The sequence below is a fragment of the Equus przewalskii genome, chromosome 17 (assembly GCF_037783145.1).
Source record: "Equus przewalskii isolate Varuska chromosome 17, EquPr2, whole genome shotgun sequence".
NCBI classification, from domain to species: Eukaryota; Metazoa; Chordata; class Mammalia; order Perissodactyla; family Equidae; genus Equus; species Equus przewalskii.
The window spans coordinates 49,577,271-49,595,648 of NC_091847.1; the positions used below are offsets into that span (position 1 = coordinate 49,577,271).

An 18,378-nucleotide genomic window follows, 5' to 3' on the forward strand; every position below is an offset into this window, starting at 1 on the left:
TGTATTAAACTCATTTAAAATGTATTAAGCTTGATAGTAGAAATCTGGAACCAACTATAGGTGCTTTACTTCCCAGCAGAAGTTCCTTACATCTACCATTCTGCAGTTAACGTGCAGTCATTTCTCAACTCACAGTAGTATATTCCATTTATAAATACCTACTCTGCACCAGGCACGCCCACATACATTGTCCTATTCAATCCTCACAATATCCCTATTGAAGTAGATTTTTTATTCCCATTTATACATGTGGATAATGAGGCATGAAGAGGCTAAATCATGTGTCTGAAATTCCATAGCTAGTGCTGAGATTGCAGCCAGATCTATCTGAATGAAAGCCCTTATCATAACCACACTACCTCTTATGTGTGTTGTAAAGCCACTCCTATATGTGAAATCTCTCTTATATGTGAAACCACACTGCCTCTTAAGTGGATTGTAAAATCACTCTTATATCTCATTTCTATTGATAGAGGTGCTTTTTCAGGATGTTTTGGGTGGGGTAGAAATATCCCTACTAAGCTTTATTTGGGGGTCAGGCTGATGGTGCAAGGCCAGCTTGGCAACAAGAATGAAGCTGCCCTTCAAAAGAAAGGATTCAAGTGATAGTCCCCAAAGATTCCTTTTAAGCCCATTTTCTGTGCCCTGGGTGAAGAAGAAAGGGAAGTAGAGATCTGCAGAATTTTTTTTTTTTTAAAGATTTTATTTTTTTCCTTTTTCTCCCCAAAGCCCCCCGGTACATAGTTGTATATTCTTCGTTGTGGGTCCTTCTAGTTGTGGCATGTGGGACGCTGCCTCAGCGTGGTTTGATGAGCAGTGCCATGTCCGCGCCCAGGATTCGAACCAACGAAACACTGGGTCGCTGGCAGCGGAGCGCGTGGACTAAACCACTCGGCCACGGGGCCAGCCCCAGAGATCTGCAGAATTTAAAGGAAGAAGAAACATCAGAAGTCTCTCCAAACCCTTCAGTAAGCCTGTGAGAAAACTGAGGCTCACAGAAATTAAGAGACTTGCCACCATTTTTAGGTTAAGACAAGGTGAGTGAATGGATTGGCAGGGGAAGGGAAGGCAATTCCTATTTATTGAGCACTGGCTCTGTGCCAGGTGCTTCTTAAAAAAAATTTATTGAGATATAATTGGCATATAACATTATAGTATTAGTTTCAGATGTACAACATAATGATTCAATACATGTATATATTGTGAAATGATCGTCACAATAAGTCTAATTAACATCCATCACCACACATAGTTACAAACTTTTTTTCTTGTGATGCGAACTTTTAAGGTCTCTCTTAGCAACTTTCAAATATACAATACAGTATTGTTAACTATAGTCACCATGCCGTACATTACATCCCCAGGGCTTATTTATTTTATACCAGGTGCTTTTTTGATATCATTTCCTTTCATCTGTCTCCTTCACTGAGGGCAGCGATCCTGTCTGTCCTGTTTAGTAATATACCCTTGGTGCCCAATGTACAGCCATGGTAGATATATCAATAAATATTACCAACTGTGAATTCATTAATGAATGAATCCCTCACCAACTTAAGGAGAGTCTTACCATCTCCGTTGTACAAATGAGACAACTGAGGTTCAGTGACCCAACATAGCTCACCCACATTCACAGAGTTTCCCCAAGTCCACTGACTCCAGAACCCGCAGCCCCTTGCACACATCAGCATAGAAGAGATACATCTCCAAGCAGATAAACAGACCTGAATATCAATTTTCACTGTCTGTCTCCCACCTCTTAGCAAAAGCTGGAGAACAGAGACCGGAGTGAGGGAACTGTTAAAAGAGAACTGTACATCTTAAAATAAACAAGCTCCATACACTTGAACATGATGCAGCCTTGGCTTTCCACTGTTTTGTTTCCAGCTGTCTCTGATGTGCACCCTGGTAGTCATTAGTCAGGAGCATCTGTAAGATTTTCCTATGTCATGAGATGTCTGGCTGTTTTTCATAGAGAATACATTATTTCATGGAGCTCAGTGACTTTGCACATTGTGATATTCATAATGACACTGTAACCAACAACTGTTAGTGTTGTCAGCCCAGCATTCCTTCTCCTCCGCTTCTTCTGATCATGTCACCTTCCTTCCTTTGGCAAATTGTCCTCCAGCACCCACACTTCATGTGGTTCTGATGAGGCTCTCAGGTGATTTCTGTAACTCCTGGTCAAAACTTTGGGTACATGACCCAGGCCTAGTCTATCAGAATCACTTATCCCCCTGGCCACTGTGACTGGTCTGGGGTAGGACCTGGACCAGTGCCTCAGGTTAGGCCTATCTGAGATTTTATATATGGCTACCTCCCACCCCCAAATCACATCCTCCTGCCCTGCCACTTCTGCCACCACCACCACTGCCAAGTAGAGAAAGGCTGCATGAAGTGAAATAGAGTGTGGTCCATGCAGAGGGAGGAGCAGGGTTTAGAGATGGAGGGAAGGAAGACTGTAGGCAGACAAGGGACCATAGGAAAGAGAAAATCCAGGTTATATGATTTAAGCCCCTGGAACACCTGAAGGCAGCTCTTCCTCCCAGACTATTTTGTCAAGTAAACCAATGTTTCCTGTTAGGTAAACAAATTTGAAATGGTTTCTATCACTTGCGCTACCACACATCTAACACATTATCTAATAGCAAATGGGAATTTTACCTCAGGTGTTGGGGGAGTAAACAGCAAAATGGCTAACTTTGTGCTAGGAAATCATGGCCCTGAGAATGGCAGGTCCTGAGCAGCTCCCTGATACCCACCCAGGGACAGGGTATTGAGGTAACCTATGCCTCAAGCTAAGACCAGCCTCTCGGTGCCAGCCCCAGTCCCACCCATGTTTCAGTCTCTGCCTCCTCCTTGCAGCCTTTCACACTTGCTTTTCTCTGTTGCTCATGGCTGCTCTGTGTGTATGCACTCTCTCCCAGCACACACACACTTCATTGCTGAACTGGAGTTACACACCTTCATCTGTCACTTTTCTATCTATTGTACTGAAGGCAGCCCAGTACTGGGCACAGAAGGGGACTATTAAACCCTGATTGGCTGCACTTGACTCAGCTGAGTGGAGTAGTGTGGAGAGGACCTAAGGACAGGGTTGTGCCCCAGGCTCCAGGGTACCTGTGCAAGAGAGTGATACAGACTCTGAAACCTAACATTCACAGCTGGCTCCAGCATGCACTAGCCATGGGATCTTGGGCAAGTCACTTCTCTCCCAGAACCTAAGTTTCATCTGTAAAACAGGAACAATAACCACCATCTGACAGAGTTGTGGAGAGAAGAAAAGATAATATATGCCAATCAGGCAGTCCAGCCCCTAGCATGCCGGAGGTGTTCAAAAAATGGTGGTAGTTCTTGCACTACTGCCTTAACTAAAGATGGCCAGATGGTTGATGGGAATCTCATGGCCACTAGGGAGATGAGTTGTCTAGTACAGCTTGAACAGGCAAGCCTAAATTTATTTATGAGGAGGTAGAAGCCATTATTAACCTTATATCTCTGCCACCCCCTAATTTTGCCCCCTTCTCCTTATTTACTATTACACTCTGAGTGCTTTAAGGGTATTCTGGGGTCTCCCAGCTCCAAAGAACATCACATCTGGGCCTTCCTAGGCCTCCCTTCTCACCCCTTCCCCAACCAATCCTTGCTGCTCTCTCAGCTGATCTAATGAATGAATGAGACTTCTGTGGTCGCTATTGCTAATGAATCCACTTTCTCCAAATATGTTTGCATCTTAGTGGGGACCTTGTGTAGTAAAAAATGCCCAAATCCAGGTGTTTCCAACATTTTTGCCACTTATAACACCTTCTATTATTCTCTCTTGTGGATAATATATTTTGAAATTTGTATCTTTTCCTTAGGGTATAATTTATTTAGTAAAATTAACTTTCCCACTTTATTAATTATAGGAGTGGTTGCCATTAGGACTTAACCCACCCGCATGAAACAGTGAATGGCACTACAGTGAATGAGTTTGTTTCAGGCCAAAAGGAAAGAAATTTGAAGTTCTAATTAGCATGTTTATGGTTCTCACTGGATTTGTTGGAACACTGAAAATAATCCAAGAAGCCCCATCACAACCATTCTGAGGAGCATGCCTACCTTAACCTCCACCCCCTAAAAAAGCTGGCCCTGGAGAGGGCTGGCCCTTGAGCCCCTCACATTTCACCTCCTAGGTGGTCCCTCTGTTGACTATTACAGCCCCTGGGGCTCCCCTGTGCCTTCTCCTCATCTGAGCTTGCTTTTACCTAAGTTCACCTGGGCCCCAGAGTGTAAATCACGCAGAACACTGTGTCTAGCTGTTCCGCCTACCTAAGCATTCCCTCACATTCCTAATTGGACTTGATTTAGCCATGAAATTCCTTAATTCTGACTATATCTTTTCTCCCACTTTTAAGATTCATAGGGGGAGGAACGACTCATTTTAAGTAAGCGTCTCACCCTCTGTTTTTTTCCCTCCTCTGCCCCTCAACCACCACTACCCCGTGCACCTCACTGCCCTCCCAGGTAGAGAAGACCTTTTAAGGGGATAAGAAATGATGCATTTTGTAGAAGGCAACCTCCAAGCAGAAGGAAGCCTAAAAAGCTGTCGTTCTTAGCCAGCATTTTTCAGCCACAAGCCTGTGAAATAAGCTTAGATTCCTTCAGAAAGGAGTCTCTTGTGCTTGCCACCCCTGGCTCATGAGGTGCTGCGTCCTACCTTTGCCTCTTCTGTGACCTCACAGAGTTGGTTTTCTGTCCACAGATTTTCCTGCTTAGGAGGAAAACATGGCTGGAAATTATAAAATGGTCTCCATTTTAGGAGAGTGGTACCAGAATTTTTGGCTGTCTAGCATTGACCTTGTCTTCTCACAGCACCTCCATCTTCCCTGGAGAATCTCCTCACCATCTAGGTGGGACGTAGGGGCCACCCATCTCTCTTCCACTATAGAGCATCCATGGAGCAGCCCTTAAAAGAGGCCCTGCCAGACTGGTGCCCCTCAGACTCTTGAGCCACCCAGGACACAGGGACGTGAAATCATGAGCGCAGCAGTGGCCAGGCCTTTTTCCGCTCGCTGGTCCTCCAGAGTGCCCTGGATCTTGCCTGTTTTCCAGGCTGTGTTCTCTACCTCCCCATCAAATGAAGTCCCTGACTTCATTCCGGTGAATTCCCTTTTCGTTTAAGATTATCTCAGTTGGTTTCTGATGGCTACAACCAAGAGGCCTAGCTGATTCTGGTACCAACCTCGTGGTGAATGAATCTTGTGAGGAGATATAATAGTCTCTATAGTGGTGGTTCTGCTGCCGACATTTCTGGCTCTGTGGCTCTGCTGTTTGTTGCTCATGTAACTAAAAAGTTTTGCATTCTAATACAATGAATTGGAATAAGATGGCTAGAGAAAGATTAGTACAATATTGGAGTAGGGAACAAACAATTCTAAAAAGGTCTAGTTGTGCAACTTATTGCTCAACATAGCATCTAAACATCATAATCATAGCATTTGGGGACAGCTAAAATGATTGATTTTGCTGAAAATATTTGTTGTTTAATTACAGGATCATATGGTCTTTTGGCAACCAACAGATGCCAAAACAGACTTTAAGCTTCATCTTGAGAAACTTGTGATTTGCTTAGCGTGCTTTTAATTTAAAGCATATGGCTTCAAATTCAACTGCAGTGTCCAAAATGAAGACATTAGTAATGAATCACTCTATTGGAGAAAACGCAGTGCTCCCAGACCAGGTCTTTTGGTCTGTGTACTCAAATGGTTCTGTTTAGAGGCATAAACACAAAGCAGCTCTCCCTGTTTTAGCTGGGTGTTCCTGGGATGCATGTGACATCAAAGCGCCTCACAAATGAATTCCCTTGCAACGTACAGTGCTTGGCACCAGGGCCCACCTCCATCTGAATAAACAGAGAGCAGTTTGGTCACTGGAAAGTACAAGGCACAGAAAGACCGTTTATTTTTGGCACCTCTTCCCTTTTTTAGCCTCAGCCTCCTAGCCTAGCCTGATGCTTTACGGCACTGCGGGAATCCAGCCATCCTATGTGGAAATTCAAAACTGCCGCCCTTCTACCAAGAACCATGTTTGTCGCTGAGGACCTGGGTCCTCTGAGACCACAAGTCTCCATGCTGGTGAGGAGTGGCCAGTGAAAAAGTAGAACATAGTGGTAAGAACATGGGCTTTGGAGTCAAATTTGAGTCACATGGTCATTTTCTAGTCATGTGAGCTTGAGCAAAGCGTTTCAGTTTCCTGAGTTTCAGTTTCCAAATCTGTAAAATGGAGATAATAGTACTAATCTTACAGGGTTGTTATGAGAATTAAATGAAATCACCCATGTCAGAGCTAAGCTAAGAATCTGGTACCTAGTAAGCCGTAATAATATAATTAGCTATTATTGTAATTATTATTAAAGGCAGGACTTATTTCATCTCTGCCTCTTGGCCTCTAGTCATGTCATGCTTTTGCTTAAATTCAATACACATTTAATAAAGTGCCTACTGCAGGCTGGGTCCTATGTTTTAGATGCTTTTACATTCTTCTCAGTGTATTGTGTTGCCTGAAAAATAGATTTAGCATTTCTCTACTATTTTCCTCAGTGTTTCCACCCATCCTGTCTTCCTTTCACTCTATGAGACCTTCTCCCCTACCACCATGTCACGTTCTTAGTCATCCTCTGTCTCCTTACTACCCAGTAGAAAGGACTGTATCAAGCTAAGCCATATAATTCTGTTAGTACTGGGAGTACCCATTTGGCCATACTCCAGGTAGTTATGGCTGCTTTTACATCAAAGGAGAGGCATTTCAGAGGATGTGTCCACCCAACCAGCTTTATTTTCCGAAGAGAGCTCTGAGTAGGAAATCTCTTCTTCTCAAAGATTTGTAATAGCATTTTATACATTAGGCATAGTGATCTCTTGTTAATAGATGTTACAAATATTTTTCCACTTTATTGTTTGCCGTTTAATTTTGTTTGGGTTTTTTTTTTTTTTTTTTTTTTTGCTGTTTTTGTTTGCTTTTTTATTGTTAAAAGGTTTTGGAGGAGGTTTTTCTCATTTTAATGTAGTCAACTCAATATTTTCTTTCAGAATATCTGCCTTTGGTCTCACACCTAGAGAAGTCTTTCCTACCCCCAGTTATATATTCACCCATTTCTTTTATTATTTTAAAAACTATTTTTAATATTTAGATTTAATATAAACATCCTTAAGATGTTCATCCTTAGACTTTCTAGAATTTACCTAGCACAAATGATTAACTTTATGAATCAGACATCATTGTCAATTCTTTTCCTTCTTGGAGGTCTTGGCTTGCTACCTTATAACGGTGATGGCTCATGGAGGCACCAATCAAAGAATGCAAGGACAGCCTATTCAGAGCAACAGAAAACTCTGAAGACAATCACTCCCTTGTTTATATATAGTTTAATGATGTGTTGTGACACTTCAATGGTTTAGCCTTTTAATTGGGTTTTCTGCTGCATTTATAACAAAAGTTTGAATACAGAGTGAATCACTGTGAATTAATGGCATTTGTCTTACTTCTCAAGGGTGCTGGGGCAGAGAAAAAGGGTTACGATTCACTCTTAGGGGCTGGCCCTGTGGCCGAGTGGTTAAGTTTGCACACTCCGCTTCCATGGCCCAGGGTTTCGCCTGTTCGGATCCTGGGTGCAGACATGGCACCGCTCATCAGGCCATGCTGAGGCAGCATCCCACATGCCACAACTAGAAGGACCCACAACTACAATATATAGCTATGTACTGGGGGACTTTGGGGAGAAGAAGAAGATTGGCAACAGACGTTAGCTCAGGTGCCAATCTTAAGAAAAAGAAAAAAAAAAGATTCACTCTTAGGTCCTTTTCACTTTTTGTTTCTGCTGCTGTCACTCTAGCCAAGGCTTTTGTCACCTCAGCTTGGACTACTGCAATGCCTTTTTGATTCTCCCTTTTGTCCCTCCTCTAATGCCTTCTCCATGCCACTACCAATTATTATGTGTCATTCTCCTGATTAGAAGCCTCAATGCTCCCCAGGGCTCACAGGATAAAAGACAAAATCTTTAAGATTGACTTCCAAACCTTCACTGCCAAACTTTATTTTATGTGTTTCCAAACAAACCTCTAACCCCCTTCCCCTGGGGCACAGCTCCCTAGTTCGCGGCGATCCTCGGGGAAAGCCTGTGAGCACTTGGCTTCCACAACAGAGTGATTAGGTCCATGAACAACCTCCCCCAAATGAAAGCCGTGTTACTGTTTGACATTGAAAATGCTAACGGTCCGTGTAATATAAAGTGTCAAAGAAAGCATCTTTAGAAAACTGCCATTTTGAAAATTCTGTAGCATATTATTCAAGAAAAAACAAATCATGTACTTGCTATATAAACCTTTGACAGCCCTTACAATATTTCTTTATTCTAAAGGATTGTTTTTCTTAGTTTCTTAAAACTTTCACATTCATTCTCTCCTTAGTATTCCTACTGCTTACGCTTATTATTCCTAAAGACTGGGGTCGCTGATATCCCCAGACGTTGTAGAGGAAAGAGTCACAAAAACACTAGCCATCTTTCTTATCACAAACTATGAAAATAGCAGTTATTCCCAATCTAATTTTCTTTGGGATTTGGGATAACAATTGTGTAATATTGGGTAAAGGTTTTGTGTAGTCTTGGGCAACGGTTTTGTGTAGTCACTTAAGAGCATTTCTTATTTTGTGGTTTTCAAATGCTAAGAAGAACCTACATGTTCATCAATAGAAATTGTTAAAGGGTGGCACAGCCATAAAAATGTAATACTATGAAGCTGAAAAAAGTGTGTTATATCCATACGTATTCCTATGGAACAGCCTCCATGTTATATTGAAATGTGAAAAAAGCAAGGCACAGAATATGGAAATATGCTCACATTTGAGGTTGGTTTGGGGTTTTGGGTTTTGGGTTTGCATTAAGGACATGAGCTGTAGCCTTAGAGTTGTAGCTACATAGACTATTTCACACAGTACAGGAATGCCAATAGTTTCCTCTGGAGCAAGGACTAGGGTCTGGGGAGGACTTATTATTCATTCTATTATCTTTTGTGGTATTTATCTTTTTTTAATATGCCTAAAGTGTGTGAATTTTTCAATAAAAAATATTAAACATTGTTTTGACTATAATTTGTAATGAAATTTTACTCTCATTTAATAACCCTTAAGCTAAAAGGGAAGTGAACTGTACCAAGAGATACAGAAACTGACTAGGTCAGCATTTTTACAGTTAGAGGGAAAAAATAAAAACCTCTTAAAACAGAAGAACATTCTTCAATCACTGCATGTTTTTCAGAACTTGAGACAAAATATGATAAAGCAAGGATAGAAAAGCTATATTAACTAAAGTAACCCAAACAGACTTCTTCCAGAAATATAGCAAAAGAAAGTGGAGGAGGAGACGATACTTGAGGAACATGGTATTTCAGAAAGAGGCCACATAATACAGATGTACAAGATTATAACTGGTTAGCCTATGTTTTTGCTAATGGTAGAAAACAGTCTGGTAGCTTCCAGGTAAACCCAATCACTTCCGGAATTTTTCATAGTGTCTCTTTAATAAAGACTGTTAATTCTGGGCTCTCCTCCCTCAGCCTTCTTCTCTTTTCCTCTTAGCCAAGTTTTAAAACATTTTTGACTATACCTGTTGCCTGTATTTCCTCCCCTGAAGAACCCCTGGGACTCATCACTGTCCTGAAACACACTTGTCAGGGTCTCCAGACACCGCCGGGCTGTCAGGTCCAGAGGAGCTTCTCTGTCCTTTTCTTATTCCACCTCTCAGGGCCTTCGTAAACCATTCCCTTTTCTCAGCGTCTGTGAAGACTCACCCTCTTGGCTTTTCTCCAGCCTCATGGCTGGTCTTTGTTTCCTACTAAGACCTCTAAATGCTAGAGTTACTCAGGCATTTGAGAACCTTTTTTTTCTCCCTCTATATTTATTCCACAAACTTGAAGTTCTATTAATGTGTTGATGACTCTCTAGTTCGTATGTCCAGCCCAGATTGTTTTGTAGGGAAGGAAGACATTTCCTCTACCCACTGTGGGTTCTTCTGGCTGGAGAACGAATTAAATTCACGTGAAACAGAATAACAGGAGAAAATTAAACAAAGCTTTATAACATGTATACATGGGAGAGGCTCAGGCAAGCTAAGCAACTCGCCAAAATGGCTGAAGCCACCACCTTAAATATCATATTCAGCTAAAGACAAAGGAGGATGTTGGGGGTGGGGGGAGTGAGTTACAGGAGGTTACCAGACAAGCACAGTAAACAGGAATAAGATTATTATGCAGATTTAAGTCCTTGCCTTCTGCATTGATAAGAGTTTCTAGAGATAAGGTCATCCCCCTACTTCCTGGTACAGAGAGGGAGACACCTTTACAGATGGAGATTTCCCTTACAAATGTAAATGTATTTTAACAAAGGGTAAGTAAATTCTACTTCTCAGTTGCTTTCCTGTCTGCATTTTATTAAAAGTAACCAGCCCCAAACTATCCTCATGCCAAAGAGACATATCTTGGGGTGGCCAATTCCAGGCCCCCACAGTTTCTATGGATTCCAGACGTGCTTCCCACTTGACATCTCCACTCAGATGTTTCACAGGCATCCCATGCTTAACATGTCCAAAGCTGAACTCTTGATTTCCTCACAGCCTCGGAAACCTTAATCTTCCCTTAGTGTTCCCTATTTCAATAATTGACATACCACCCGCCCAAGGACCCAAGCCAGAAGTCTAGAAGTCATTCTTGGTCGTTCCCTTTCCCTCACCTTCCACATCCAATCCATCAGCAAGTTCTGTTTTTTACTTCCTACACATATCTTGATTTTTGTCCACCTCTCTTCCTCTTCACCACCACAACCTGGTCCAGACAACCATCACCTCTGACCTGCAGTCACCTCCTCACTGGTCTTCCATTCTTGTACCTCCACGGAGGGACTCCCACCAGAGATAATGATCTTTGTTAAAGAAATAAACTGTCTGATGTCTTTTTTTCTTCCCATTCTCCTTTAGTAGCTGCCCACTGACTTAAAATAAAATTCAAATCCCTTCCATGGCCATCAAAGCCCTGCATCACCTGTCCACAGCCTTTTCTCCAACTTTCTCTCTCCTTATGATCCCTTTTCTCACTATGGTCCAGCCCATTGGTCAGGTCTGATCTGCCTGGAGGACATGAATATGTTATTTGCATATACTGTTCCCTCAGCCTGGAATGGTCCCCCAGCCCTACTTTTACCTCTCTTTACATGGCTGGCTCTTGTCCTTCTATAGGCCTCAACTTAACTGTCACCTCTTCAGAGGGGCCATCTGCCACCACCCTATCCTTTAGTATCCTTTCCTATGTAGTTCTGACTTAAAATAACTCATCTGTTTCTTTGTTTGCACTTATGACAATTTGTAATAATTTACCTGTTTAATTAAACTCCATCACTAGAATTAATGAAATCTCCATGAAGGTAGGGATTGTGTCTGTCCTGTTCACCAGAGCGTCCCTAGGAATGACACAAGAAAGACCCTCCATTGATTATTGATATTGCTGTGGATTTAGAAAGGTGTATTTTGTTGCAGCCATTTTTCTAACTCTGCTATGATGTTCTTTACAAAATGGAAATAAAAGTAATAATTATGCTCTTCTCCTAATAAGAAATTACACTTTGGAAGGACAAGCATCCATGAGTAGAAATTTATATTCCAATTTTTCTCAATTAAAGTAAGTTGAATTATATGAGATTGCTGTTATTAGATCGTTTCTTACTACCAATGGCAATTTCATAAGGTACAAACTAATACTTAAATAAAGTGTACGTATTTAGTTTAAGCTATTGTGTCAGGCTAGATTCGATTATGCTACAGAAACAAACAACCCCCACATCTTAGTGACTTACTGAGCTTACTTCTCACTCATGCCACACCACTGTGGGTCGGCTATGGCTCTGCTCTATGTCGTCTTCATTTCAAGACCCAGGCTGATGTAGCAGTTTTCGTCTAGATCATTGCTGGTAGTTGTGGCAGAGATTTGGTCAACCACATTCTACCTTCTACCTAGAAATACACACATCCTTTCATGTATTTCACTGGCCAAAGGAAGTCACATGACCACCCCTGATTTCAACTAGATGGGGATGTGAATCTTTCTGCTGGGAGAGGCACTTTAGGGTTAGCAATAGGAACATTTGATATAAAAGTAATACAGTCTACTACAGTAATCCCTAGCAGCTACTGCTTTCACCTGATAGTAGGTACCTAAATTTCAGGTAGCTGTGACAGTAGTAAAGAGGACTAGGTCTACTCCATTTAGCCTATATATAAAAGCAATATTATATAGTAAAAATATGTACATTAGTGTTCTGACTTGTATTTAGCATTTTATAAGTAATAATGTAGGTTTGTTGTATTTAATGAGAAGCTCTAGGTGAAGGCACAAAACCTGCTGAAATCAGGAATTCTAAAGAGTGACAGAAATCTGTCTACTTGGCTGACTTGAAAGATTTTTTTTGTGAAGAGGAAATAATGTTATTAGGGATCACTGACTTTTTTTCTTTTCTTTTCTTTTGGTGAGGAAGATTGGCCCTGAGCTAACATCTGTTGCCAATCTTCCTCTTTTTTCTTGAGAAAGATTGTCGCTGAGCTAACGTCTGTACCAGTCTTCCTCTATTTTGTATGTGGGATACCACCACAGCATGGCTTGATGAGCAGTGTATAGGTCTGCACCCAGGATCCAAACCTGTGAGCTGTGGGCCACCAAAGTGGACCACACAAACTTAACCACTACACCACTGGGCCCCTCCCCCTGGGACCACTGACTTTTGATGTACTTTTTAAAACTTGTATACCTTTGAAACAACCTATAGATAAAACCCATGGATGTTTAAGAAGTTGCCTGAAATTTGGGGACAGGTGTATTTCTGGAGTCTTTCTATTCTACTGAGTTACTCTCATGATATAAATAGTTATAGGCATTAGGTTGGTGCAGGAACATACAGCTTCTGGGCTAATTTCATTTCTTGCTTGATGTGCACTTTCTCTTTCTACAAGATATAGATATTTATAGTGTGTAAATTCCACAGACTTCTCAGTACAGTTCTTGGGCTACAAAATAGCTGATAATCAATCAATAGACATTAAAGAATGGCACTTTGTAGGCGTTGCTTTGACTTCCCGGTGGGATTATACAAGATTGAAGGATCCAAAACTCACTGAGCGAAGTTTCCATAAATGAGAGACAGCATTTCCCACCCCCTGACCTTTCCTTCTCCAGAGCCAGTACTTTAGGTTCTCACCACTGTCTAAAATATCCTTTACATAGAAGCTCTTGGAAAGACATTGCCCGGTAGGAAAAAAACACGTAACTTTTCTTATGGCCTCAATGTGCTCTGACTGGCTCATTCAAGCCTGAAGTGTATTTTTTTTCAGCACTCCCAGTCTCTCCCTCATGAAATTAACCATTGATCTGAAAGTCAGAGATGCAACTGCAGAGAAAACTGGAAGCATTCCAGGGCCCATGAATAAAAAGTTAATTACCTAAGGAAAACTACAAGAAAGACTTTTGTTTTCCACCAAAATCTCCTCCCCAGGCTGTTAGCTGTGTCGTACATGGGCCAGATCGATATATTAGCGCTTGAGAACCAAAGTCCCTTGGAATAAATTAATCTGTCAGGGAAAGAAATAAACAAAGAACAAATTAACATGTTTTAAGACATTGCTTAAATTTTCATAAATATAGACCTTGAGATGGGATGATGAGTTCCCAGGAGCCAGAGCTAATATTTGGTTGTAATTAAGAGTTGCTCTTTCATGTTTTGTCTGATGTAGGTGGGAAATTGCCCACGTGCTTGCTGAGTTCCTTGCTCATGCTTCCTCGCAAATACCTCTGTTTACTTCATTAATAAGAAATGGATGTCTCACAAATTACACTGACACACTTAGCTTGTTTCACCTCTAGCTATTATTAAAATAACGAAATGCTATACCTACATACAGGCACACACAATACAAGCAGGTATTTCTTAGGAACCTCTGCATATTAACTTTTTAGTGGCTCAAAAGGACTGATGACCTACTCCATAATAGACTAAATCCAGCCCAGAGGCTCAGGTGGTTCTGACAAAGGACGCTGGTTTGCTTCACAGTGGGCGCAGGTGTGGATGTCGGTACCGATGGTTAGGAGAAAGGGCGATGACTATGTAAGTTATTGTTTGTAAGGACTATGCAAGGACCCATTTAGATAGAAGAACTGGAAACCCATCCCAAACTAGCTTAGGCCAAAATGTAGTTTACTGGGGTTCAAACAATGTCGTTAGGCCGCTCTCTCTCTCTCTCCATCTCTTAGTGCTGCTCAACTCTTTCAGGCTGTCATTTTCAGTGTTGGTAAAATGGCCACTGCCAGCCCTGACTCTCTATCTACATGGTAGAAATCAAGATCCCAAAAGACAAAGGGCTCCTTCTTTCTGGTGTCCATATCTCAGCTCTCCTAGAGGAATTCCAGCCCGCCTGGCTTGTGTGCCCACCCCTGAAGTAACCACTGTGGGCGGGAAAGAGGAACTCTCCTGGGCCAGGCCTGGGCCATATGTTCAGCCTGATTTGGGGAGGAGGGGAAATCAGCCACATCCAAATACCTGGAAGGTGTTCCCCACGGGAAGGAAGAGGCTCTCTTACCACAGCAGAGGGGAAGAGATGTCAGGGCAAAACAACCAGTGTGCACCTGGGGAATTTTGTTTCCATCACATTCATCATGATCAATTGCTGAATCTAGCTAATTTTCAGAAGAGGTGGCCGAGGCAAAGATCTCTATGATTCTACAGCAAGCCTGAGCTCTGTTGACAAAATCAATTACCCTCCGTCAGGTGGTCAGTCATTTTCTGTCAAGTTCCAAGCAGAAAGCCCCTGTGGGTCTCGAATAGCAGAAGGCATCTGCGTGCATTCCTTTTTCCAGGTCTAGTAGCTCTCTCAAGTAAACTATTTTTTTTTAATTTTACTTCCCACTACATGTTTAAGTATTATTCTAGTCCATGGAACATATTTGCTCTAAATATCCTATTATTTACTATTACTAAATCATACCAACGAAAAAGAAACAGGGTACAGTACTTTTTATCAGTTGAGAACTTTTAAAATGCTAGTTTCTATGTTTGAATAGTTTCATAACTCAGCACTGTGGAGGATTTTGCATTTGGGTAGTAGATAAAATCTGAATTGCATATTTTGATGTGAGATGCCCATTCTAATTATTGAGCAACTTATATATTGTGAAACTAGTTTATATAATTCTCAGAGCATGGAGACAGAGTGGGAAATACACTTTTCAAAGCTATATTATCATGGAAAAGAGACTCAAGTCTCTGAAGCAAGTAGTTGCGGATCTGGGAGGCCAGAAAGAGTACTGAATCTGTTAGCCTCTTTGAGAGGCAGGATAAGCATAGTTTGCTCTTTCTAACCTTCATGTAGGACTCACGGATTAACCCCAGCTAACAGCATGGCAAATGCATCAGGGCTACAAACAGATCATGATCTGAAATGCATAGAATTAGCAGGTCAGCCCTGTTGGCAGTTAGATGAGGCACCACCTCGATCCTTGTGTAGCAGAGATTTGACTGATTAAAAACACTCTGCCCCAGAATAACTTATATAGTGTCACACACAGGAAGTACAGTTAACCCCTGATTGGCGAACCTTGTTTAGATAAAGGTTCTGTCATCAAGTGCTATGTCTTAAATGATTATGCTTTTTGGTTTATCTTTTTAAAGGGCAAGGGCCAGAGTCATTTAGCAAAATGGAATCCCAAACAACCAGCTCCTTGAATAACATTTATTGCAGCAAAACTTTACCACTTGCACAAATGGGAATGTCGAGGACGGGGCACCTAAGGGGATTCTACAGATTGGAAATGGAATCAGGAGCAGCCCAGTATTTCCTCTTCAAGGGCTCCATTCCTGGGGATTAGAGATTCATCATACTGTTCTTTCCACTTTTATACGTTTAAAATTTTTCATAAGGAATTTTGAAAGTTTGAGCATAGACTTTTTAAAACCACTTTCTGGAGAGGACAAGGCAAAAGAACTCAAAAGCCTCCTACTATTGCATTCAATAAAATAAATAAAAGATGGCGTGCTGAAGAGACTAATGATAAAATTTTATAAATCTTTGAAAACAGTATCCATGGATATTGCACAATTAATTTCCATATACCTTCCCTTGTTCATAGCAAACTTGTCAGATTCTCCCTTCCTGTAGCTTCAACAAGGGGCTTATGGATTTATTTTGCCTTGCTACAGAGAGCGTACAGACTGAATCAGAGGTTTTGCCTCCTCTGTGGACCTGCAGACATCCAAATATACACATTTCAAATATCGTGAATCAGTTTTTGAATCCCATTTCCTTGTGGGCCCAAAAATTCTTCTTGAAGAGTAGAAAAATATGTTGTCTTTAGCATCTTAGTGGGTCTCTAGGCTGGCCCTCATGGACACTGAGTCCCACCCGTGTAGCAGAAGCAGGCTGCTGGGTGACACCTTCCCTTGACACCTGGGCAGGATAAGAACACCTAGACTAAACCACCTCCGCCTTACAAAGATGCACTTCCACCAGTTAGCATAGACACCAGTGCATCATCTTGTCTGTCACCTGGTCCACCCATTGGTCCAGCCCCCATGAACCCAAAAATTTTACAGAGAGGAACTTATGACTAACCAGGCAAAGCCTGGTTGAGCAAGGGCCACCACTGGTGTGTATTTGCATCAATGGGTTTGTGAGAAGTGTCATTGGACCTTGAGAAAGGAAGTCCAGCAGGGCCAGTGCTCAGGACTTTAGGGACAGTGAGCTAGTCATTGTGCCCTGCCCTACTATTTCTTTGTTTTTAATAATCTTCATCACTTTCTAACATATTATATACCATGCCTGTTGTTTATTATGTCTCTCCCCACCAGCTGCTGAGGGCAGAGATCTTTGCTCACTGCCTTAGCCCCAGTGCCTAGAACAAGGCCTGGCACAGAATAAGCCCTGAATAAAATCACTGAGCTATGAAGGACAGATTTCACCATCAGGGAGAAAAGGACAGATGACCCACACGTAGCAATGGAGCCAGGGTTAGAAGGGAGTCGTGATTCTGGGTACAGCATGACAACTGATATTTGAACTTATCCCACCACGTTGAGCCTGCTGGCAGGTCCTATGGGGGAGGAAGACACCATGTTTGTGAAATGAGCGAGAGATGTTGTTAAATTCCATAATATTTCAGGACACCAACAACCCTTTCTTAGCAGAGCATGACAGAAGCACCTGATGTCTCCCTTCTCACTTTACAAAAGACTCAAACACTGTCTTTTTAAGGACTGAAAGCTCCTACAGGCTGGGTGCATGAGAAGGTATCCATTCTTGGTAAGGGCAGAGGCACATGCAGGGCAGATGGGACCAGGGGTGACAACCCAGGGCAGCCAGAGCAGATGAATTGTAATGGGAGAGAAAGGGCCATAGTCCAGCCTCGTTCCCCATCCACTTGGACTTCTTCAGTAGCCTACCACCTACTCTCACCTCCAGTATTTTTAAACTGTCATAAACTAGTCTATGTATGAACGCTAGATTAATCTTTACTAATCTTACTCCCATACTCAGTAATTACTTTTCAGAAGCATGAAAACAACCTCTCACCAACTTTTGGTTTGGACTGCTGAATAATCCAGCCTGCTGGCACTTAGCTTCCACGCCTGCCAGGGATCTGCTTTCACATTGGCACTGATGGGACGGACTTCCCAATAGAGGTTGTTCCATTTGATACCTTAAGCTGACTTTCTCCAGCCTGCCTTGCATGCTGGTCACCACTGGCCACTGCCCAAAACTCAGGTCACCCCGTGGTCTCATTGCTTATCCACTGTTTTCTGGATTTCCTCTCCTCTGACCCATCCTTTCTACTGGCCACCATTTCCCTTGAAGTATTATTGAGTGAAGTCCCATCCAGCAGGACCTGGGGATGGAGGAGGAAATGGGGGTAGAATCCACATCCTGCTAACTTGCCATTGCTATGCTCTCCTTTCCTTGATCACCATCTGTTCCTGTCATCTCCTGACCTCATCCTGGTCACTTCAGATTCAATGAATGTTTGGGTATTTAATTAATCATCATCTTCATTCCCAAAACTCACCACGAACTAGAGGGATTTTCACAGCCATCCAATCTAGCCAGCTTCTAAACTTGGCTGTTCCCTAACCCTTCATGCCAATGACCTTCATCTCTTCCACTCAGGCATCTACTTCCATGGCTATACATAACCCATTAAGAGCTTCTCCTGTAGGAGCACAGCCTCCTGTCCTTCCACCTCTCTTACTCCCAGCACGGCTGTTCTTCCACTGTCTTCCAAGCTCTGCTGGCTTCCCTTCCACCTATCTTCAGCCTAG

General features: G+C 42.2%; 1 protein-coding gene across 15 annotated transcripts in view; it reads left to right on the top strand.

Moving 5' to 3' along the window:
- Positions 1-18,378, top strand: part of MYO3B (myosin IIIB) — a 409,912-nt gene that overhangs the window by 373,105 nt on the left and 18,429 nt on the right. For 2 of the 15 annotated variants that reach the window (XR_011528404.1, XR_011528405.1), the window contains exon 32: positions 5,970-6,151. The exons of the other annotated variants lie outside the window; for them this stretch is intronic. The gene's annotated coding sequence lies outside the window, so the exon portion shown is untranslated. The remainder of the gene's footprint in view (positions 1-5,969; positions 6,152-18,378) is intronic. 15 annotated transcript variants of the gene reach the window in all.